The sequence below is a fragment of the Zootermopsis nevadensis genome, unplaced genomic scaffold (assembly GCF_977971745.1).
Source record: "Zootermopsis nevadensis isolate Lab colony 2312 unplaced genomic scaffold, Znev_1.0 Znev_ptg000029l, whole genome shotgun sequence".
NCBI lineage: Eukaryota > Metazoa > Arthropoda > Insecta > Blattodea > Termopsidae > Zootermopsis > Zootermopsis nevadensis.
The window spans coordinates 13639373-13664868 of record NW_028259161.1 but is presented as its reverse complement, the minus strand read 5'-3'; positions in this window follow the sequence as shown (position 1 = coordinate 13664868).

The following is a 25496-nucleotide window of genomic DNA, read 5'->3' as shown; positions in this document are numbered from 1 at the left end:
GGCGAATACGCTGAGTCAACGAGAGGCAAAGCGAGTCAAGGCGAGGCAGGGCGAGACATGGCGAGGCCAGGAAAAGTCAGGCAAGGCCAGGCAAATCGAGGCAAGGCCAAGCAGGAGCAGTAAAGGCCAGGCAATGAGAGGCAAGGCAGGGCAGGTCGAGGGAAAGCGAGAAGAGGCCAGGCGAGACCAGGAGAGGCAAGACGAGGCTAGGCGAAGCAAGACGAGGCCAATCCAGGCGTGGGAAGGCCTGGCAAGGGGAGACAATGCAATGCGAGGCAAGATGATGTCAAGCGAGTTGAGGAGAGGCCTGGAGAGCAAGGCGAGTCAAGGCGAAGCAACACGAGGCCAGGTAAGGGCAGGCGATGTCAGGAGAGACATGGCGAAGCAAGGCGAGGCAAGTTGTGGCCAGGCGAGGACAACTGAGGACAGGCGAGTGCAGGCGAGGCTAAGGAGAGGAGAGGCGAAACTAGGCGAGGCAATGTTTGCAAGGCGAGTCAATGGGAGAGAAGGCTAGGCAAGTTGAGGCAAGGCGAGGCAGATCGAGGCAAGGAAGGGCAAGGCGAGGCAGGAAGAAGAATGCGAGACAGGGCGAGTCCAGAAGAGACTAGGCGATGCAAGTCGAGAGCAGGCGAGACTAGGCGAGGCAATGCGAGAAAGGCGAGTCAATATGAGACAAGGCGAGGCAGGGCGAGGCACGACGAAGTAAGTGGAGGCCATGCGAGGCCAGGTGAGGCAACGCGAGGCAAGGAAATGCAAAACGAGGCCAGGGGAGGCAAGGCGAGGCTAGGAGAGTAAGGCGAGTCAAGTCGCGGCAAAGCGAGGCAAGGCGAGGCAGGGTGAGACAAGGCGAGGCAAGGCGAAGCAAGGAGATGAAAGGCGAGCAAGGCGAGGCAGGGTGAGGCAATATGAGGCAAACTGAGGAAAGGAGAGGCAAAGCGAGACATGGCGAGACAAGGTCAGATGAGGCGAAGGAAGATAAGGCCAGGCGAGCAAGGTGAGGCAATGCGAAGCAAGGCGAAGCCAATCCCGGCGGGGTAAGTACATGAAGGGGCAAGTCTAGGCCAGGCAAGGTCAGGCAAGGCTAGGTAAAGCCAGGCAAAACGAGGGAAGGCGAGTCAAGACGTGGGAATTTGAGGCAGGGTGAGGCAAGGAGAGGCAAGTCAAGGAAAAGCGTGGCAAATCCAGGCAAGTCACGGAAAGGCAGGCAAGGTCAGGCTAGGCCAAGCAAGGTCAGGCAAGTTGAGGCGAAGCAAGGCGATGCAAGGCGAGGCCAGGCGATAGCAGGCGAGGAAAGGCGAGGGAAGACGAGGCAAGGCGAGGCAAGTCGAGACTAGGCGAGCAAGGCGAAGCAAGACGAGGCCAATACAGGCGAGGGAAGGCCTGGCAAAGCGAGGCAGGCCAGGAAAGGCGAGGTCAGGCGAGGCAAGGCTAGGCGAAGCAAAGCAAGGCAAGGCAAGGAATAATGTGGCAAATTCAGGCAAGTCAAGGAAAGGCCTGGCAAGGCTAGGTGATACAAGGAGAGGCAAGGCGAGGCAGGGCGAGGCAAGTAGAGGCAAGTAGAGGCCAGGCTATGCCAGGCGATGCAAGGAGGGGCAAGGCGAGGCAGGGCGAGGCAAGTCGAAGCAAGGCGACGCTAGGGGAGCAAGGCGTGACCAGGCGACGCCAGGCGATTCCAGGCGATGCTAGGAGGCATGGTAGGCAGGGCGATGCATGCGAGAAATGCGTGGCAGTGGGAATCAATGCGAGGCCAGGCGAGTCTAGGCGAGGCCAGGCAAGGGCAGGCGAGACTAGGCGAGGCAATGCGAGCAAGGCGACTCAATGGGAGACAAGGAGATTCAATGTGAGGCAAGGAAACGCAGAGCGAGGCTAGGCGAGTAAGGCGAGTCAAGGTGAGGCAAGGCGAGTTCAGGCTACCTTAGGCGGGGCAAGGCGAGGCAAGGCTAGCAAGGCCAGGCAAGGCTATTCAAGGCGAGTCAAGGCGAGTTGAGGCGAGGTCTGGCGGCCCAAGGCGAGCAAGGCAAGGCAAGGCTAGGCAAGGCGAGTCAACTCGAGATCAGGCGAGTCAAGGCGAGCAAGGTGAGTCAATGCGAAGTAAGGTAAGGCAAGTCCAAGGACAGGCAAGGAGAGGTAAAGCCAGGCTAAGCGAGGCAAGGTCAGACAATGCCAAGCAAGACCAGAGAAGACCACGCAAGGCGAGGTCTTGCTTCGCCTTGCCTCGCCTTACCTCGCCTTGCGTCGCCTTGCCTCGCCTTACCTCGCCTTGCTTCGCCTTACCTCGCATTGTCTGGCTTTGCCTGACCTTGCCGCGCCTTGCCTGGTCTTGCCTCGCCTGATCTCTCCTGCCCTCGCCTTGCATGGCCTTGTATTGCAATGCCTGACATTGCCTGGCCTTGTCTCACCTTGCCTGGGGGTTGCCTAAACTTGCCACGATTTGACTCACCTCTCATCGTCTGGCCTCGATTGGCCTCGACTTGCCTGGCTTTGCTTGTCCTTGCATGGCGTTGCCTCGCATTTCATCTCCATGCCTCGACTTGCCAGGTCTTGCCTGGCTTCGGCTGGCCTCGATTGGTCTCTCCGTGCCTCCCTTTGTCTCGCCTTGCATTGACTTGCTTCTCCTTGCCTCGATTGACCTCTATTGTCATCGCCTTCCATGGCCTTGTCTGGCCTTCCTAGCATTGAATGGCTTTGATTGGCCATGCCTGGGCTTGCCTCGCCTTACCTTCAATTGCCTCAAATGCCTGTGCTAGCCTTAGCCTGCCACGTCTGCTTCTCCTTGTCTCGTTTCGCCTCCCTTTGCCTTACCTTGCTTCGCTTTGCCTGGCCTTGGTTCGCCTTGCCTGGTCTTGCTTGGCCTTTTCTATCCTTTCCTCGGCTTCATTCGTCTTGCCTCGCCTTACCTCTCTTTTCCACGACTTGCCACGTAATTCTAATTCTTTCCTCCCTTTGCCTGGCCTTACCTCGCCTTGATTCGCCTTTTTCAACTTGCCTCTCCTTCCCTGGCCTTGCCTCTCCCTGACTGGCCATGCCTCTCTTTGCCTCACCTTCCCTCGCCTCGACTGGCCTTACCTCTGCTTCACTGCCCTTCCCTGTCTTTGCCTGGCGTTGCTAGGCTTTACCTCGCCTTGCCTGGCTTTGCCTGGCCTTGCCTCGCCTTGCATGGCCTTGCCTGGCCTTCCCGTGTCATCCCTCTCCTTACCTCGCTTTGCCTGGCCCTCCTGGCATTGAATGGCTTGTTTGGCCATGTCTGGCCTTGCCTCGCCTGTCATCGCTTTGCCTGGTTTCGTCTTACGTCGCCTTATCTCGCCTTTCCTCGCCTTGCCTCCCCATGCCTCGTCTAGCTCGTCCCGTCCTTGTCTCGCATCGCTTTAACTCGCTTGGCCTCGACTGGCTCCGCCTTGCCTCTCTTTGCCTCACCTTGTCCCACTTGTCTCAAGTCTTGAGAAGTCGCTTGTCCGAAGTCTACAGAAGTCGCTTGACCCAAGTTTTGAGAAGTCGCTTGTCCCAAGTCTTAAGAAGTCGCTTGTCCCAAGTGTTGAGAAGACACTTGTCCCAAGTATTGAGAAGCCACTTGTCCCAAGCCTTGAGAAGTCACTTGTCCCAAGTCTTATGAAGACACTTGTCACAAGTCTTGAGAAGCCACTTGTCCCAAGTCTTGAGAAGTCACTTCTCCCAAGTCTTGAGAACACTCTTGTCCCAAGCCTTGATTGTCACTTGTCCCAAGTCTTCAGAAGTCATTTGTACCAAGACTTGAGACGTTACCTGTCCCGAGTCTTGAGGAGTCACTTGTCCCAAGTCTTGAGAAGTCAAATGTCCCAAGTCTTGAGAAGTAACCTGTCCCCTGTCTTGAAAAATCACTTGTCCCAAGTCTTGAAAAGACACTTGTCCCCAGCTTGAGAAGAGATTTGTCCCAAGTCTTGGGAAGTCACTTGTCCCATGTCTTGAGAAATCACTTGTCGCAAGTTTTTAGAAGTGACTTGTCCCATGTCTTGAGAAGTCACTTGTCCCAAGTCTTGAGAAGTCACTTGACCCAAGTCTTGAGGAGTCACCTATCCGAAGTCTTGAGGAGTCACTTGTCCCAAGTCCTGAGAAGTCAAATATCCCAAGTCTTTAGAAGTCACCTGTCTAAAGTCTTGAGAATTCACCTGTCCCAAATCTTGAGAAGTCACCTGTCCCAAGCCTTGAGAATTTACCTGCCCAAGTCTTGAGAAGTAAATTGTCTCAAGTCTTAAGAAGTCACTTATCCTAAATCCTGAGAAACCACTCGTGTCAAGTCTTGAAGAATCACTTGTCCCAAGTCTTGAGAAGTCACTCGTCCCATGTCCTGAGAAGTCACTTGTCCTAAGTCTTGAGAAGTCACTTGTACCAAGTCTTGAGAAGTCACTTGTCCCAAGTCTTGAGAATTCACTCGTCCCAAGTCTTGAGAGGTCACTCGTCCCAAGTCTTGAGAAGTCACTCGTCCCAAGTCTTGAGAAGTCACTCGTCCCAAGTCTTGAGAAGTCACTCGTCCGAAGTCTTGAGAAGTCACTTGTCCCAAGTCTGGCATGGGGAGGTACAGCGATGCCAGGTGAGGCCAATTCAGGCGAAGTAAGGCCATTCAAAGGGGAGCGAGTCATGGGGTGGCAAAGCGATACAAGGAAAGCAAGGCCAGGCAAGGGGAGGACAGATGAGCCCGGGCGAGGCCAAACAAAGCCCGTCGAGGCAAGTCGAGGCATGAAGAAGCAAGGCGGACACGGCGAGGCAAGGCAATGCAAGGGCAGCAAAGGTGAGGACAGGTGAGGCCGGGCGAGGCCAAGCTAGGTCAGGCGAGGCAAGGCGAGGCCAGGACAGCAAGGTTAGCCAAGGTGAGGAAGGGCGAGGCAATGCGTTGCAAGGGCAGGCAAGGCGAGGCAAGGCAATGCTGGGCGAGGCAAGGCCAGGCCAGGCACGGCGAGGCAAAGTGAGACAACTTCAGGCGAGGCGAGGCCAAGCAAGGAAAGGCGAGACTTCGCGAGGCAAGCCGATGCAAGGAGAGGGCAGGCGAGACATGGCGATGCAAGGAGAACAACGCGAGGCAAGGCGAGGCCTGGAGAGCAAGGCGAGGCAAGTTGATATCCTGCTAGGCATGGGGAGGCACAATGATGCCAGGTGAGGCCAATTCAGGCGAATGAAGGCCAGGCAAGGCGTAGGCAAGGCGAGGCAAGGCGAAGCAAGGCGAGGCTTTTCGAGGAAATGCCAGGCAAGGCGAGGTCAAGTGAAGCCACTTCAGGCGAGGTAAGGCCAGGCAACGTAAGGCGAGACTTCGCAAGGCAAGGCGATGCCAGGTGATTCCGGGCGATGTCAGGAGAGGCATGGCGATGCAATTAGATGCCAGGCGAAGCGAGGCGATTCGAGTCAAGGCGAGGCGGCTCGTGGCTAAGTGAAGTGAGGCAAGGCGAGACAAGGCGAAGCCATTCCAGGCGAGGCAAAGCCAGGCAAGGCGAGGCGAGACAAGGCGAAACAATGCGAGGCAGTGAGAGGCAAGGCGAAGCAAGGCGAAGCAAGGCGAGGAAAGACGATGCAAGGAGAAGCAAGGCGAGGACAGGTGGGGGCTAGCGAGGTCAGGCGAGGCAAGGCGATTCAAGGAGAGCAAGCGGAGTGAAAGCGAGTCAAGGCGAGGCCAGGTGATGCTAGTCGAGAGAAGGCGAGGCCACGCGAGGCCAGGAGAGCAAGGCGAGGCAAGGAGTGGCAAGGCGAGGCAACGCGAGGTAAGGAGAGCAAGGCGAGACAAAGCGAGGCAAAGCGAGGCAGGGCGAGGCCAGGTGATGTCAGGCGAGGCAAGGGGTGGCAAGTCGAGGCATGTCGAGGACAGCCGAGACAAGGCGAAGCCATCCCAGGCGAGGCAAAGCAATGCAAGGCGAGGGACGGCGAGGCCAGGTGAGGCCGATTCAGGCTAGGCAAGGCCAGGCAGGGCCATGCAAGGAAAGGTGATTCATGGCGAAGCAATGCGAGGCCAGGTGAGGCCGGGCGAAAAATGCGATGCAAGGTGATGCAAGGTGAGGCAAGGCGATGCAAGACGAGGCAAGACGAGGCCAAGCGAGGCCAGGCGAAACCACGCGAAGGACGGCGAGCAAGGCGAGGAAAGGCGAGGCAAGGCGAGGAATGGCGAAGCGAGGAGAGGCAGGGCGAGGCAGTCCGTGGCAAGAGTAGGCAAGGCGAGTCAAAGCGAGGGCAGGCGAGGCAAGGCGAGGGCATCCGAGGCAAGGCGAGGCCAGGTGAGGCCGGGTGAGGCCAGGCGAGGCATGGCGATGCAAAGAGAGCAACGCGAGTAAAGGCGAGGGAACTCGAGGCAAGGGGAGGCAGGGCGAAGCAAGCCGAAGCAATTCGAGGCCACGCGAGGTCAGGCACTGCAAGGCGAGGCAAGACGAAGAAAGGCGAGGCGAGTTGAGTCAAGGCAAGGCCCACTCTCGAAGAAGCAAGGCGAGCCACGCTGAGGCGAATTCAAGCGAGGTAAGTCCTGGCACGTCGAGGCGAGTCATGGCGAGGCAAGGCGATGCAAGGATAGCAAGTAGAGGCAAGTCGAAGTAAGGCGTGGCAAGGTGATGCCAGGCGAGGCAAGGCGTGGGAAGTGCGAGGCAAGCCGAGCAAGGCGAGGGAAGCCGATCAAGGCGAGGCAATAAGAGGCACGTGATACACTTCGAGGCAAGGCGAGGACAGGTGAGGCCGCTCGAGGCCAGTCGAGGTCAGCGAGGCAAGACTATGGAAGGCGAGGCAAGTCGATGCAAGGAGAGCAAGGCAGGCAAGGCGAGGCAAGAAGAGGCCAGGTGTTGTCAGGCGAGGCAAGGCGATGCATGGCGAGGACAGCCGTGTCAAGCCTTGCAAGGCGCATCTAAATGGGGCACGGCGAGGACAAGCGAGGCCAAATCAGGCGGGGCAAGTCCAGGTAAGGCGAGGCATGAAGAAGCAATGCGAGGCACGGCGAAGCAAGGCGATGCAAGGGCAGGCAAGGCGAGGCAAGTCGAGGCAAGGCGAGACAAGAAGAGGCCAGGTGTTGTCAGGCGAGGCAAGGCGATGCATGGCGAGGACAGCCGTGTCAAGCCTTGCAAGGCGCATCTAGATGGGGCACGGTGAGGAAAAGCGAGGCCAAATCAGGCGGGGCAAGTCCAGGCAAGGCGAGGCATGAAGAAGCAATGCGAGGCACGGCGAAGCAAGGCGATGCAAGGGCAGGCAAGGCAAGGCGAGGCAAGTCGCGGCAAGGCGAGACAAGTTGAGGCGAAGCGTCGCCAGGCGAGGCCAGGAGAACAAGGCGAGTGAAGGCGAAGCAAGCCAAGGCTAGGCGAGGCCAGGTGATGTCAGGAGAGGCAAGGCGTGGCAAGGGAAGGCATGGCGAGGGCAGCCGAGGCACGCCGTGCAAGGCGAATCAAGATGGGGCACGACGAGGACAAGCGAGGCCAATTCAGGTGGGGCAAGGCGAGGCTAGGCGATGCTAGGTTAGCAAGGCGAGACAAAGCGAGGCAAGGCGAGGCCAGGCGATTCAAGGCAAAGTGAGGCTAGGCGAAGCAAGGTACGGCATTAATAATGAGGCAAATTCATGCAAGGCAAGGAAAGTCCAGGCAAGATCAGGCTAGGCGAGGCAAGGCCATCCGATGCAAGGCGAGGCCATTCGATGCAAGGCGAGGCCAGGCGATGCAAGGCGAGGCAAAGCTAGGAAAGGCGAGGAAAGGCGAGTCAAATCCAGGCAAGTCAAGGAAAGGCCAGGCAAGCTCAGGCTATGCCAGGAAACGTCAGGCAGGTGAGGCGAAGCAAGGCGAAGCAAGGCGATGCCAGGAGATGAAACGATAGGTAAGGCGAGGCAGGGCGAGGAATGCGAGGCACAGCGAGTCAAGGCGATGGCAGGCTAGACTAGGAGAGGCAAGGCGAGGGCAGGCGTGGCAAGGCGAGTCAAGGAGAGTCGAGGGAAGGTGAGGCAGAGCGAAGCACGGCGAGGTACGGCGAAGCATGGCGAGGCCTATCGAAGCCAGGCGAGGTAACGCGAGGCAAGGAAAGCAAGGAGAGGCATTGCGTGGCAAGGCGAGGGTAGGCGAATAAGCTGAGTCAACGAGAGGCAAAGCGAGTCAAGGCGAGGCATGGCGAGACATGGCGAGGCCAGGAAAAGTCAGGCAAGGCCAGGCAAATCGAGGGAAGGCCAAGCAGGAACAGGAAAGGCCAGGCAATGTGAGGCAAGGCAGGGCAGGTCGAGGGAAAGCGAGAAGAGGCCAGGCGAGACCAGGAGAGGCAAGACGAGTTTAGGCGAAGAAAGACGATGCCAATCCAGGCGTGGGAAGGCCTGGCAAGGGGAGACAATGCAATGCGAGGCAAGATGATGCCAAGCGAGTTAAGGAGAGGCCTGGAGAGCAAGGCGAGTCAAGGCGAAGCAACACGAGGCCAGGCAAGGGCAGGCGATGTCAGGAGAGTCATGGCGAAGCAAGGCGAGGCAAGTTGTGGCCAGGCGAGGACAACTGAGGACAGGCGAGTGCAGGCGAGGCTAAGGAGAGGAGAGGCGAAATTAGGCGAGGCAATGTTTGCAAGGCGAGTCAATGGGAGAGAAGGCTAGGCAAGGCGAGGCAAGGCGAGGCAGAGCGAGGCAAGGAAGTCCAAGGCGAGGCAGGGAGAGGAATGCGAGACAGGGCGAGTCCAGGAGAGACTAGGCGATGCAAGTCGAGAGCAGGCGAGACTAGGCGAGGCAATGCGAGAAAGGCGAGTCAATATGAGACAAGGCGAGGCAAGGCGAGGCAGGGCAAGGCAGGGCGAGGCACGACGAAGTAAGTGCACCCTGCGAGGCCAGGTGAGGCAACGCGAGGCATGGAAATGCAAGGCGAGGCTAGGAGAGTAAGGCGAGTCAAGTCGCTTCAAAGCGAGGCAAGGCGAGGCAGGGTGAGGCAAGGCAAGGCGAAGCAAGGAGATGAAAGGCGAGCAAGGCGAGGCAGGGCGAGGCAAGGCGAGGCAAGGCGAGGCTAGGAGAGTAAGGCGAGTCAAGTCGCGGCAAAGCGAGGCAAGGCGAGGCAGGGTGAGACAAGGCAAGGCAAGGCGAAGCAAGACGTGGCCAGGCGAAGCAAGGAGATGAAAGGCGAGCAAGGCGAGGCAGGGCGAGGCAAGATGAGGCAAACTGAGGAAAGGAGAGGCAAAGCGAGACATGGCGAGACTAGGCCAAATGAGGCGAAGGAAGATGAGGCCAGGCGAGCAACGTGCGGCAATGCGAAGCAAGGTGAGGCCAATCCCGGCGGGGTAAGTACAGGACAGGCGAGGCCAGGCCAGACAAGGTCAGGCAAGGCTAGGTAAAGCCAGGCAAAACGAGGGAAGGCGAAGCAAGGTGAGGCAGGGCGAGTTAAGGCGATTCAAGGGCAGGCAAGGTGAGGCAAGGCGAGACCAGGCGAGGCGAGGCGAGGCAAGGCGAAGGAAGATAAGATAGGACGAGGCAAGGCGAGGCCAGGTGAGGCGAGGCGAGGCATAGCGATGCGAGGCAAAGCGATGCGAGGCCAATTCAGGCGAGGCAAGGCAAGTCGATGCAAGACGAGGCAATGTGAGGCAAGGCGAGGCCAGGCAAGGCCAGGAGAGCATGTCGAGTCAATTCGAGGAAAAGCAAGGCAAGGCGATTCAGGGCGAGGCAAGCTGAAGCAAATTCGGGCAAGGAAAGGGAAGGACAGGCAAGCCCAGGCAAGGCGAAGTAAGGCAATGCAAGACGGGGCAAGGTGAGGCAAGACGATGCAATATCAAGCAAAGCCAGGCAAGTTAGGCAATTCCAGGTAGGGCGAATGAACGCTTTAAAGGCGACGCAAGGCAAGGCAGGCAATGAGAGGCAAGGCGACGTAAGCGCGGCAAGGCGATGCAAGGCGAGAAAATTAATGGTACGGCAAGAAAATCACGGAAATTTCAGGCAAGGCCAAGCCAGGCCAGGCAAGGTCAGGTCAGGGCAGGCAAGGCAATCCAAGGAAAAACAAAGACAGGTAAGGCATGGCAAAGCCAGACAAGGCACGGCCAGACATGGCCTGGCAAGGCAAGTCCATACAAGGGAAGTCATTGCAAGTCGATGGAGTGCAATGACAGGCAAGGCAAGACGAGACAAAGCAAGGCCAGGAAATGTAAGGCAAGGCAAATCCAATCCAGACAAAGCAAGGCCTGGCAATTTAAGGCCAGGCAAGACAAGGCTAGCCCAGGCAAAGTAAAGCCAGGCCAGGCAAGACAAAGCCGAGGCCAGGCCAGGCACAGCAAGGCCAGGCAAAGCAAGGAAATGCAAGGTCAGACAAGGCAAGGAAATGACAGGCAAGGCCAAGCCAGGCCAGGCAAGTCAAGGTCGGGGCCAGGCAAGGCAAGTCCATTCAAGGCAAGTCAAAGCAAGGCCAGTGAAGGCAAGGTAAGGCAAGTCAAAGCCAAGCAAGTCAAGGAAATTCCAGGCAAGGCCAAACCAGGCCATTCAAGGCCAGACAAGGCCAGGCTAGGCAAGGCAAGTCAAGGCAAGGGAAGGCATGTCAAGGCCAGGCCACGCAAGGCCAGGCAAGACAACGCCAGGCAAGACAAGGCCAGGCATACGCAAGAAATAGCAAGACAGAGTCCTGATACATCTTCAACGCCGCGTGATAACCTTCCTCGCGAAAGTGTCTAGCGCGGTTCTCCGCAGGCAGCACTTCCCCTCGGCATTGAAACACTCTCGCGTGGTGTCCATACTGAAACCAGGGAAGGACCCCACGCTACCTTCTTCCTACAGAACCCTCAGTCATCTTCACACGGTCGACAAGCTCTGTGAGGAGATCCTATTAACAATGATCCTACACGAGGTGAACGAACGCGGGCTGCTGCGCGACGAGCAGTTTTAGTATCGACCCAAACACAGCACTACGATGCAGCTGGCCTGCCTCGTTGAAAGGTTCAACAGGACCTTTTATGAGAGGCGGCTAACGGGCGCTGTTTTCCTGGACTTGGCCAAAGCCTTTGATACTGTCTTGATCGAAGGCCTCCTATACAAGCTGACAGTCCTCAACTTCCCGTCGTACCTGGTGAAACCCATCTCTTCCTGCCTCGCTGGCCGGACGTTCCAAAAGTCCTTCCAGTCGGCCACGTCCACACGTCGTGCCATGTGGGCCGGAGTTGTGTAGTGCGGACTCGTCTCCCCTGTTCTCTTCAGTTTGTATGTCAACGACATACCCACATTGTTCCGCCACGTCGAGTTAGCGCAGTACGCGAACGACACGGCTCACGTAGTCACATCCCTTAGTCCAACGCTTCTCGTCGGGTATCTGGAGACCTATTTCGGTAGACTGGAGCTCTGGCTCAGGGCCTGGAGGATTGCTATCAACGTCTCGAAGAGCACCGCGGTTCTCTTCGTTTCGGTGGGAAGACGCATCCAAAAGCCCAGAGCGGTGCAGTTTCTCGGACAGCCGATTCAATGGGTCAAAACAGCTCGGTATCTAGTTCAGTGGTATTCAACCTTTTTTGTTCGCGTACCCCCAGATATAATTTCTCTCAACTTTGTACCCCCAAAGTTGTTGGTGTATAATTCAAGTTATACATAGTATATAATCTGCATCTAAAATAAATTAAATATATTACATTACTGATTATTCAGTGTTTATTATAAAATAATATATATTTTTTTAAATTTCACGTACCCCAGGTTGAATACCACTGATCTAGGGGTTACCCTTAACGCCGGGCTTACCTCGTCGGCGCACGTTAACCAGATGGGAAAGAAGGCGGCCCAACGATTAGGTGTGCTGTCCATCAGGAACGGTGTTCTCCTCTATAAGCTGCTCATCCGCCCCATGATGGATTACGCATGCCCGATCTGGAGGTCAGCTGCCAGCAGCCACGTCAGGAAGCTGTAAAGTTACAATCAAAGTGTCTTCTCATTGCTACTAACGCGCCTTGGTAAGTTAGTAACAGGCAAATACACGATGATTTGTGGATTCCGCTCTTTGCCGGCCACATCAGAGCACTGACTGAGAGATTTGACTCGAAGTTAGCTGGTGTGGGTAAACCCTTAGTCCGGCAACTCGGGAGCACTCGTGCAGAACAAGGGATGTCAGAGGTCACCCATGGGCAACCGAGGGGGACTGATGTTCAGCAGGCCAGCCGAGGCTGTCCCCAAAAATGGCCAAGTCAGCGCAACGAGTGGTCAGTTATCTTTTTGGTTGGTTGGTTCATTGGCATAATCATCGCCCAGATGACGGAGGCAGTATGACCCCTGAAACGTTGGTTACTTCGACCAGACTACACAGCGCAACAACCCAGAAGACAGAAATCTTCCCAACCCAACCTAATCTAACCTAAACTAACCTAACATAAACTAACCTAACCTAATCTAACCTAAACTAACCTAACATAACCTAACATAACCTAACCTTATCTAAACTAACCTAACATAACCTAACCTAACCTAACTTAAACTAACGTAACCCAACCTAACAGACCCTAACCTAAACTAACCAAACCTAACCTAACCTAACCTAAACTAATCTAACCTAACCTAACCTAACCTAACCTGACCTGACCTGACCTAAACTAACCTAACCTAACCTAAACTAACGTAACGTAACCTAACCTAATCGAATCAGGCACAAACCTCATTCGTCAGAGACACAGTAACTATCTCACCTGGTTGCTGCCTGCCTCGGTGTCTACATCAACCGGCCTCTGGAGGACTCGGTCTCTGCTGATGAGGGTCTCTGCATTACGTGTTGTCTGCCACACCTGTCCTTTTCAGAGGCGGCACGTCAGAGACGTGTCATACAGAGACCGGTCCGTGCAGAGACCGAGTCAGGCACAGACCTCATTCGTCTGAGACACAGTACATCAGAAACTGTCCGAGAGAGACCGGTTCTGCAAGGCATCAGGTGGGTGGAATTTTGAAAAATTTCAAAATTTTCAAAAATCAAAAAATGCTGGAAATTGGCCAAAAACACACAAAACCAGAAACATTTGTAAAATTTTACCTTCAGAATTTTTTCAAAATTTTTAAAAAAAATGGTTTTTGCGTTTTTCAGACAATTTCCAGCATTTTTAGATTTTTCGAAAATTTTGAAAAACTTGAATATTTTTTCTAAACTCTCCCCAAGAGATGCCTGCCAAACTCCGTGAATGCCTCACATTGTCTCTGCCGGACTCGGCCTCTATCTCGCCCGGTTGCTTCCTGCCTCGGTGTCTGCAACAACCGGCCTCTGCAGGACTCGTTCAGTGCCGGTTAAGGTCTCTGCCGCACCTGGGCTTCTCAGAGACGGCACGTCAGAGCCGTGTCATACTGACACATACTAAACTAACCTAACCTAAACTAACCTAACCTAACATAACCTAATCTAACATAACCTAATCTATCATAACATAACCTAGCCTAACATAACCTACAGATAGGTTGTATTATGCTAGAACCGAAGACTCTAAGTGGTTAGCTGGCACCCCTGTTTCTTATTCGGAAAATCTGTGCTTTAGATGTCGCCTACCCTGACGAAGTCTCAAATGGTTCTCAGAACCTTCAGACATGCTGGCCTTTCTGAAGGCCCACCTCCCTGAGCTGCTCCAGCAGGTGCTGAAGCAGCTTCTGGACGCCATCGAAGCGGAAAAGAAGAGACAGCGGGCAGTAGCAGCAGCAGCAGCAGCAGTAGTAACTACAGCAGCAACAGCCGTGGTCGGAGGGCCTACTCGAGCCAACGCTGGCAAGAGGAAAGCCAACGAGTTGGACTTGTCCAACTCGGGCGGTTCGTCGGAACCCGCATCCAGGCGCCCGGCGCCCGGGCCACTGTCCGGAGCCGGGTCCCCTCCTCTGCCGGCACCGGCAAAAGTTCATCGGCTCGATGGCCAGGCGGTAGCAGCAACCACCTCCACGAGCTAACAAGCCACCTCGAGTGGCCGGCAACTTGGCAACTATGCCGAGGTCAGCGCGGCGTACACCGGGGTAGTGGCCGGGCGACCGGTTAATCACCAGGCGCACGCACCGATCCTCGGGGAGGGAGAATGTGTGAAAACTCACACTTTCGCCCTCACCGAGGGACCGCAGGACCCTGACGGTGGCCCGGAACCCGTCGGCGGTCTTAGGCACAAGAGTCAGGTTTTCTCCCTTCATCTGCGCCACGATCCCGCAGGCCGACTCCGCGCGAATCCTATGCAGGAAGCCGCGTACGTCCTTCACCCCAGAGACGTACACCGGGGTTTTGTTACGGCGCTCCCCCGGAGCCGTTTTGTCCACTTGAGCGTGGAAGGAAAAAGCGGCGTCAAATGACATGCCAGTGAGCGGCCCGGACAGGTCCCCGGAAGCCCGGGGAGACCTGCGCCCAGGTGCCTCCTCCATCGAGGAAGCGGGTCCCGGCCGGGAGCCGGGTCCCTTGGCTGCGGGCTTCACTATTCCGCTTGGTGGTTTCAGCGCGGCGGGGTGAGCGGGGGGAGATCCGCGGGACGACTTCACGTCCCTCACTCCTTTAACCTCTTGCTAGGCCCCGGCTTTAGTGGGGAGCGGTGCCGAGGAATCCACCTCAGCAGTCGCCCCTTTAACCAGTCCCTCGGAGGTCGCCCAGGCCATCAAGGGAATCAAGGTTGGCAAGGCTCCGGGCCCCAACAGGGTCCTGAGACATCTCCCACGACGCGAGGTAACCTTTCTCAAGAAAGTGTTCAACGCGGTCCTCCGCAGGCAGCACTTCCCCTCGGCATGGAAACACGCTCGCGTGGTGTCCATACTGAAACCGGGGAAGGACCCCACGCTACCTTCTTCCTATAGACCCATCAGTCTTCTCGACACGGTCGGCAAGCTCTGCGAGAAAATCCTTCTAACGAGGGTCCTACACGAAGTCAGCGAACGCGGGCTGCTGCGCGACGAGCAGTTTGGGTTTCGACCCAGACACAGCACAGCAGCTGGCTCGCCTCGTCGAAAGGGTCAACAGAAACCTTGATGAGAAGCGGCTAACCGGCGCGGTTTTCCTGGACGTGGCCAAAGCCTTCGACACAGTCTGGGTCCAAGGCCTCCTATACAAACTGACCGTCCTCAACTTCCCGTCGTACTTGGTGAAAACCATCTCTTCCTACCTCGCTGACCGGACATTCCAGACGTCCTTCCAGTCAGCCACGTCCACACGTCGAGCCATGCGGGCTGGAGTTGTGCAGGGCGGACTTCTCTCCCCTGTTCTCTTCAGTCTGTATGTCAACGACATACCCACTCCGTCCCGCCACGTCGAGTTAGCACAGTACGCGGACGACACGGCTCTAGTAGCCACGTCAAGTAGCCCAACGCTTCTCGTCAGGTATCTGGAGACCTACCTCAGTAGACTTGAGCTCTGGCTCAGGGCCTGGAGGATTGCTATCAACGTCTCGAAGAGCACCGCGGTTCTCTTCGTTTCGGCGAGAAGACGCATCCAACAGCCCAGAGCAGTGCAGTTTCTCGGACAGCCGATCGAATGGGTCAAAACAGCGCGGGCTTACCTCGTCGGCGCACGTCAACCAGGTGGGAAAGAAGGCGGCGCAACGATTAGGTGTGCTAGGCCCGCTCATCAATAGGAGAAGTGGCCTGTCCATCAGGAACGGTGTGCTGCTCTATAAGCAGCTCATCCGTCCCATGATGGATTACATATGCCCGATCTGGAGGTCAGCTGCCCGCAGCCACGTCCGGAAGCTGCAAGTTCTGCAATCCAAGTGTCTTCGCATTGTTACTAACGCGCCCTCGTACGTTAGTAACAGGCAAATACATGAGGATCTGGGGGTCCCTTTCTTTGCCGACCACACCAGAGCACTGACCGAGAGATTTGACTCGAGGTTAGCTGGTGTGGGGAACCCCTTAGTCCGGCAACTCGGGAGGCACTCGTGCCGAACGAGGGCTGCCAGAGGTCGCCCAAGGGCAACCGAGGCCGTCCCCAAACGACGGCCAAGTCGGCACAATGAGTGGTTAGACTACTCGGCTACCCTCACTGAGGTTTTCCGTGCTTTTCCTTAGTTGTAAGGCGAATGCCAGGGTATAACTTAATAGGGGCACGGCCCGCCACCCTCCCCCCCCCCGATCATGGAGGCCATCAGCTGAAGTGATATTCCCCCATGCCGCAGAGGCCTTCAGCCGAAACGGCTCCTCCCTCTCTGGGTTCAAACCCCAGAGATCCAATCAACCAGATTCCTTTGGACAACTTGCCTGACGGGATAACCTCCCATCAGCAGCAACAGATCCCAGTTTGAATGGTCGAGGCTCCCGCCACGACGAACCCCCGTTAGCGTTAGCAAAATTTCCGTTTTTTAAATAAGACCGTTTATCATTTCCAGCAATGCGCCTTGTGCGCAGGAATGGTTTCACCTAGGCAGGGACGATGCTTGCGCTTGCGCAGGCCTCCGCCCTCAGTTACCTTTTTGGTTGGTTGGTTGGCTATTGGCATATTCATCGCCCTGATGACGGAGGCAGTATGACCTCTGAAACGTTGGTTAACATCGACCAGACTACACAGCGCAATAACCCAGAAGACGGATATTTTCATTACGTCTTTCCGATAGAAATATTATGAATTATGAAACTGAAACCTTTAAATTGCTTTTGTTATATGCTGGATGGCCATGACATCTGGTACTGTACATCAGACTAGGTTGAACACAGACGTGCTTGACGCGAGTTGTTCTAACTGGATTTTTTTAATTTAAAGCCCTATACGAGGTGCGATCGGAAAGTTTCAAGACTGTGTCAATAGAGGGCGAACCGGATGTAGTACGAGCTTCTGCCGCTAGGGGGTGCGGCCTACATTCATAGTGAATCAGTGTGATAGCCGGCATCATCGAATTAGCATTTGTTTCTTAGTTACGGGCGTTTTGGTAGTGCATTACACCGACCCTCCTGCGATTTCGGAATGGCGTGTGCATCAAATTTTGCCAAAGACTCGCCATAACGGCTACGGAAACCTATGAAATGCTAAAGCAAGCATTTGAGGAGTGCGCAATGGGTCGTGCACAAACTTTTGTGTGGCATTCACGTTTTAAAAATGGCCGAACCTATGTCGATGATGACGAGCGTTCTGGACGACCATCTTCGAGCACAACGCCCGAAAATGTTACGAAGATTCGGCAGGCCATTCACGAAGATCGACGTCGTACCATCAACGACTTGTGCGACATTGTTGGGATAGGCTATTGGAGGTTGCGTGAAGATGTGAGACGGAAGCGGCCGTCAAAGTGGCGCAACCACAAGTGGCTGCTGCATCATGACAACGCGCCAGCGCACACCGCCCTCAAAGTTCGGCAGTTTTGGCCTCAAACACCATGGCCGTCATCCCGCACCCTCCTTATTCGCCGTGTGACTTCTTCCTCTTCCCAAAGATGAAAATTCAGCTAAAGGGAAGGAGATTTGAGACGATAGAAGAGATTCAGGCAGAATCGCAGATGGTGCTTGACAGGCTGACAAAGAAAGATTTCCAGGGATGCTTCGAGGCTTAGCAGCGACGCTGGGATCGTTGTGTTCACTCCCAGGGGAACTACTTCGAGGGTGATGGATGAATTTAATACCTGAGATAAGTGTACGGGTTTTTATAGGCGCAGTCTAGAAACTTTCCGATCGCACCTCGTACAGACATTAAAACACAAATGAACGTTCATTTGCCGGGACAGCGCTAACTGCGGTATCCGTCACAAACAGCAATATGCGACTTGTCTTAGAAACATACTTAAATTATCTATCTCTGTGTGGTTATTCAATTGGATATTTAGAAATAATTTAAAGACGCCCTGAAGGCGAGGAAAGTATTTTTCTCCGAAATTTTAGTATCCTCCTATGAATCTACACGACATCATAACCCAAGACAACACTGTCAACGTAAAGAGTAATTATATACCTGGTGGTAAATCATGATGCAAGAGATCTAATATCGAATTCCGCATCTCAAAAGTTATATCCGCATTTCAGACATTAATGTGAATCTTAAAATTCCTCTTTCTTTTAGTCACATTCCCGAACACAGTTCGGTAAATATTTGTCTCCTCAATCAAAGTCACATTAGAGTGAATAGCAACAACGTTGATCCCGAAATTTAACAACACTGGGTGACCTTCAAATTCACAGAGTTTTTCGTCATGTAATATTATAAATTTTCCAATTATTTGGTGGCTCTGAACGTCAAATATTTCCTTGAAATTTATATTCATATGCGCATGTGATCTGTATTCATTTAGCAATGTAACAGACAGCGTTTCACAATACAATATAAATACTAATAAAACTGAAAAAAAATATTGTTCATAGTGTTGGTAGGTTGTGTTTTGCAAAAACTTTCTTGCCCGATAGGTGATCATTCGACACGTGTCGTTGAATATCATTGGAAAAATTATTATCCTTAGGCAAAATATTATTTGTCTTTACATTAACATCTGTCAAATTAGTATCGAAGACGTTCGTCAGGATTTTACTCATTAATTGGGTACACATATAAATAACAGCTGGGCCCATATTCCTCTCAAATTAGTTTTACCCTACGTTTTTAAATTTTGAAACGTAGTATACAACAGAAAACTAAGAAAAATAATAAAATATTATAGGATTTTAATTTATCGTGGCGGTCAATATGCAAATGGCTGTCTTCTGGGTTGTTACGCCATGTTGTCTGAAGTTGAGAAGTTTTCAAAGCAGTTGCTGGGTCCATCATCATTTTTTATAAGCATACCTTTGAATGAAAAATTATATTTACTTTTCTTTAATGACAAGCAATATCCAAATGGATTATTCTTAAGAACACAAATGTTATACGTTCTTATGATGATAATAAAAATGAACCCATTTACAAAAACATCACGGAAAACTGCCCCTAAGGAACAACAGTAAACTGTGAACCTGTCGAATGCCTCTAGATTCACACTTGAGCCTCTGAAAGAACTAATAAACTTTCAGTAATGCAAATCATGAGGTCGAGAACTCCTTACCAGGATTTCTATGACAAACGTTATATCACATACGTATAGTCATATAATAATTATACCATTCGGTCTAATACCACTTAGCATCCGTGCCATGGCAACGGAACGCGATACAAGGTAAAGCTCCCGCTACACGCTTGTTACAGACGATGTATAGCTCCCACCCTTTCTTGCCCTCGGAATTATATAGGGGTGAGAGGTTAGCGTCACTCCCCGTCTACGCTTTACTCCCGGCAAATGACTCCGGTGCCCACTGGATAGGAGATTGTGTGGGCCCCAAAGCTGGTCTGGACGCAGAGGCTAGAGGAAAAATCCTCTTTCCCCCTCGGGGATTGAACCTCGGTCATACAGTCTATAGTCAGTCACTATACTGACTCAAATACCCCAAAGGAAACCTAACACTTCTCCGTTATAAAGATCGATTGTTCAAAATCGTTTATTTTCATAATCCTGCTTAACTCGTAAATAGGTCTACACTCTGTGGATAAAATGAATATGGAAATATGGAATATGGAAATAAGTGAATAATGCAATTTTCGGGGACCAAAGTCGACTATCTCACACTTCGCTAAAACTGAGAAAAGCGGAAATAAATTCAGACACAGACACTGTAATTATCCTTTGTAAGATTCTGAGAGACACAAAATTTAAAGACAATTTTCATGTGGCTTAGCCCGTCTGGATATAAAAATACAGAACTACAGTGAGATTATATTATTTTTTAATTATTCCAGATTTTCCACCTTCGAGAGTTGCTCCATTGTTGCTCCCAAAGCTTCATTTGTATATCTCATTATCAGGATATTTCGTCGAAATAACATATCTTTTTAACATAATATAAAGTAAGTATTTTTATTTTTCATTACATCGTCCTCTGTACTAACTCGTCTTGCAAAAATATAATGTCCGTATTAATTAAACATCAACATTAATGAGAACGAAACATTGCAGCTAATTGGCTAGAACCACTGCTACATATTCGCATATTTCAAATCTCGGTTCGGGTACTGATTATTCTGACTGAGGTTTTCCATTCTTTTTCTCATTCCATCCAGGCAAACGCCGGTACAGTAGGTTTAATTGTGCTACGACAGCTTCCTTCCAAATCCTTTACAATTCATTGTTCATTAATCATGCTCTCATTCGATGCTATATACTCTGAGTTAATGACAGCATCAATAAATAAAACGTTAATAAATACGAATGAAAATACAATGAGGCACGCAGAATTGTAAATAACGCTTATTCGAGCTCTCTTTCTATTACGACAAAACAGGAATAATGTGGCCATATTCTGTCACAGAATTTTTAGTATAAACAGTTTTATATTTTCTGTATACCTATTGTATTTTGCACCACAAAAGATAATTTTCATCCGAAAAATAACTGCGAAAGACGTAATCAATGTCGCATGCAAGATAAATATGGAAACAGCGTGAATATTCAAGGCTTTCGAGCGCGCTACACACATTCCCTTCAGTGTGCATCTGTACACAAGAATAATATTTATGTGATAATTAATGAACCGTAGACATGATTCATTACAAATTTTGATAGGTATGATAAAATAATGCATTTTTCCGACTATTCTTATTCATACGTACAAAAAATCAATGTGTCATTATTTCATTCTATTCCTGGCATTCTTCATTTGTTTCACCATGGCGCTCTGTAAAATAATTAAAAAGTTCTGAATGTATCGCGTCAACCAATCTGAGAGCTTATTCTGACTGCGAACAGCTGACAGTAACTTGTCCCTTCCAGAAAAAAATATATATCCACTTTTTTAGAGAACCTGCTAGCTCATCAGTTTTTTCACAAAAGTCCTACGTTTAGAATTACCATGAATCAACTTAATCTTCCATAAACAGCATCTGATATCCATTCAATTTTAACATCTCATCTAAGCCTAGATGTTCCAATCGAACGTCGTTGTCGAGTGGCCTGCTTCGTATTCGGGAGGTCCAGGGTTCAAATTTCGGCCCAGAGATCGGCTGTCCTGACTGGGGTTTCCAGGTAAATTCCCGGACCTTACCTTAAATTATGTCACGAACATTTTGCTCCACCAGTAAATTGCTCGTTAATAAATATTATCTCATAAACCCCGAGCAATATCATGACAACTTTTATAACAACAATTATTCATGAATGTTATCCAATAATTTCCAAAATCTCTCTACAGTAATTGATCACCAACTAACCTAACCTAACCTAACCTAACCTAACCTAACCTAACCTAACCTACCCTAACCTAACCTAACCTAAAACCTGCTTATTAAACATTATTAGTGCTACAGATGAAGCCTCAGTAATCTGGGTAACTCAGCTCAAACTTCTCATAGTTTTGTAGCCGGCGGGTACAGAGGGCTCTTTCCTCTGGAGTAAATCAGCTGGAACGTGAAGCTCGCCACTGAACTTATATAACTTACAAGTCTAGAATGTGTGGAGCATTAATCCACTCTTGAATACGCCTTATCGGCTTGGTGGTCGGACAGTGTGGGACTTCAACCCTTTACAGATAAAATATTTTATATCCAAATTGTAATTTTCTCCATGTAAATGACGCCATATTTAAAGAACATTCGTGAAATGATTATTTCGTGGGTTATTGGACTACGCTGGTTCATCTGTTCATAACATACAACATCGAATGTCAAATTTAAAATCGAGCATTCTCGACGCGTAATCCGCATTTCTATACAGGGACTGAGGAAAATCATAACAACAGCTGGAATCGACAGTGACTTCCGGGTATTAACATTTCGACTGTGTTTGAGGGAAAATACATTTAACTTCGGGTTCAGAGTTTAATATTCCGACCCGCTAAACTTTGTTGTTGTGTGAATTTCAATGTAGTTAGCAAAATTGCAAGTTCAATAAGAATAAATACACAAGATTCACATCTAGAATATCACAAGTGTTCTGAAATACATTCATTTTAAGGAAACACGAAGTATTAAATTTTTAGATGGTCATTTTATTCAGACATCTTACACAATTTTATATAATTGATTCTTTTAGTATTATAGGTATAACTACATGTCTTAAATGGAAACGTGTATGATATATGTGGTTAGAAATGAGCATAAATACAGACTTTTTCCCTCGGGTAGATAGTGCTAAAAATACGAAAGGGATCTTTATAAGTCTTTTTATACCCCTCACAATTCAAATTCATGTTGGGGAGGAACGAAACTGATTATAGTTGTGAAACGTACAGCCAATATATCTTGCAGATTATAACTTGGTCCTACGATAATTTGTATTGCCGTTCGGACAGACGGACGGATAGACATAACTATGCAATTAACGGTGCAAAACAGTAGCTCAGATATTATCGCATGTTCACGTGAACAAATGCAATGTAGAAAGTTCACGTTACATCGTGACACAAAACAGTGCCTGCCTTTTATTCTAAACTCTGCTGTGACAAAGCGACTCGGTCAGCAGAGTGTTTCTTTGCTCGTCGTTTGCTCTGGATGTTTGTCTCCGGGCGACAAGAAGTTCCAGAAATACCCAAAATCCGTTTTGCAATCTCAATGACCGTAACAAGAAAATTTGCACATCCTCTTGTTCTAATACCTGCTTTATCTCTTAATTTATTTCTGGAGTCGTCAATATGTCGATCCGCAAATTAAATATGATTTTAATATTCATTGTATATTCTCTCCAAAATATTTGACCTTCATAGTTACAATTATTGAAATAACATCTGAAAATTCTTAGATAGTAAATGCTCATCATGGTGGATGATCAGTTGTGGGTGCAGTAGATTGTTAGTGACCACTGACTCCTGCTGTATTATACTGCGTATTGTGTAAACACAAGGCCCTAAGCACACAGGCATAATGTAATCGCTCTCACAGTGAGGGTTTGTGTCTAATTATTAGAGGGCTGTCAGGTTTCAGCTTATTAGTGTGCCAGCAGTTCGATATCTTCTGCCTCCAAGGAAACCGTTACTCTAGGAACGTGGAAATGTATGGACCAGAGTCGCTGAGAAATAGCTCCATGTACAGAAAATGGAACAATAAGTTATTGGGACTTTTAACACTTTACCCAAGTAAAATTTGGAAATTAACTTCATAGCTGGAACAAAACAAAAGTTAACTGGTTAATGCTGTTTATGGAAATAATCGTTGCTTATTTCGAAAAGCCACGGTGGTCTAGCGGTTAGAACGCTGGCCTTGTAATCCTGGGGTCTCGGGTTTGATTTCCGGCGGTGCCCGAATTTATAACTTGTGTTGGGCAAGGCCGTGGTCTAGGCAACACGGAGGTTTCCTCCGGGGGCTTCCCCGGTTTCTCCGTGGCATCCCAACAATTACTCCATTCACACACAGAAGAAGGCAATGGCAAACCACTTCTGGATCATCTGCCAAGAATGTATATGAACAGGTCCCAGTCCGACAAAAGGATGGGAGGATCCTGTTCATATGGATCTGTCGTCAGACAGAACACTAAATAAATAAATAAATTATTTCGAAAATCATACAAAATCCATTAACGCACCGTACCGGCGAAACGCACAATTATTAAAATTTAAAGGCAGTGGTACATATAGTTGCCGCTGGAGTTTAACGCGTTAAGTGTTTTAATAACATATTTTATTATAACTCAACAAAGTTGGGCACTGTCCATTACTTGACGTACATTAAATTTGTACAATGATTTTCATTTCACTATGCTCTCGTTTCTGGTCACTGCTGGTAATTATATATGCCGACAAATATCTTTAATATTAATTCTTATTCTCTGATGATTAGTATTTCGAAATTTATGTGACTGCTGGTTCGATCCTACTGTCCGTCACTACTATCAGCAGTAAAACATTAAATGTAATGATACTAATTACAGTAATTATTATAGGGATTTCCTTAAATAATATTAACCAATTGAACTCTGTAATGGTGAAATGCGTTTTCTTTGAGATAAGGACTTTGGCTTCAAAGTGCCATATCGAGAAATTAACGAAAAGAAAATTTAGACTTTATAGCTTAATATCAAACCAAATTTCTATTAAGCTGGCCCACTTTCTATAAAATCGGTAAATTTGATTTAAGTTTCATGGAAATTTATTCATTTGTTTCTAACATTACATTGTATTTAACTTGACTTAACCACATCGCATTCATTTCACACACTTCGTACAAAAACCCATAAATTTCGAATTAGTTTTTTGTGTCTTTCTAATTTAATTAAATACACTTTATTTGCGTCAGCGTCTTCTTGGTTTACTTTCTGCCGCCCGGAGCTGTGAGCAGAAAATCTACGGGCATCTTTGCTCCCCGTTTCCTATGTCGTTTCACATTTCGATTATGCAACCTGTTCTTGTACAAACACGCGTGCTGTATTTATAAACGCCATTACGTGCGCCTGGCGATTCTTAGCAACGTCTAACAAGATGGAAAAGCAGCTAGAGTCGGCGGAATATAAATGAAGTTGTTACAACCTTGCGAAATCGTAATTTACACTCCGTTTTCCGTCTCACATTTTACACCGTTCACCTGTAAACTTACACGATAAGCAAATATTTCTGTTACGTGCTGTAGTGAAAGTATAACGTAAATTATGTGTTTATATAATAAGATTCGCTTTAAAATTCGAAGATACAAATGATCATCGCCCTGATGACGGAGGCAGTATGACCACTGAAACGTTGGTAAACATCGACCAGACTACACAGCGCAACAACCCAGAAGACAGAAATCTTCATACTCATCGCCCTGATGATGGAGGCAGTATGACCTCTGAAACGTTGGTTAACATCGACCAGACTACACAGCGCAACAACCCAGAAGACGGAAATCTTCAGACTCATCGCCCTGATGATGGAGGCAGTATGACCTCTGAAACGTTGGCTAACATCGACCAGACTACACAGCGCAACAACCCAGAAGACAGAAATCTTCAGCCAAGTAGTCTGCTTAAAGCCATCATTATTGTTCTAGAGTGATGAAAGTCGTAGTTAATCAGCATACTGGAATACTGGATACTGGGAACGACCCGTTCTTCAAGTTCCTGAGCACTGCAGGTCCCAACTTTTTCGTTGGTTCGATCTATAGACATTCGGTAGGACACCTTGGACGAAGGATCGGCCCGTCGCAAGGCCTCTACCTGAACACAGGACAGCACAACACAGAACAACGCGGACAAACATCCACGGCTTGAGTGGGATTCGAACCCAAGGTCCCAGCGACCAAGCGGCACAAGGCCCACGCCTCAGACCGCGCGGCCACTGCGGACCCGTAATCAGCATAGTTTGATGAATAATGATTTCCATTATCTCCTTTAGAATTTGTTTTTGAAACTATTACACACCACACCAACCTTAACTGCCATTACTGGCTACTCTCTGAATAAGATGGCACAGAATCATGAATGACACAAAATCTATCTTCGAGATGGAGTTGAGTTAGTTTCGTTCCCCAAGGAGAACAGAAAATCACGGGGATCAAGAACTATCTAGAAGTTTCCCAACAAACGCCGAGACGTCTTCTCAAAGTTTCAGTGGCCGCGGAAACAGCGAGGATTCTGTGATCCCATAACAGAATTGTTCTTAGCAGCCAAGCTATTTTTGGGTTATGAAATGTGGAAAGGTTTGCTTTCCTGGTGGCAGTTCGCTCAGGACCTGAATCATAGCCGTGCACGATGAGAATGAA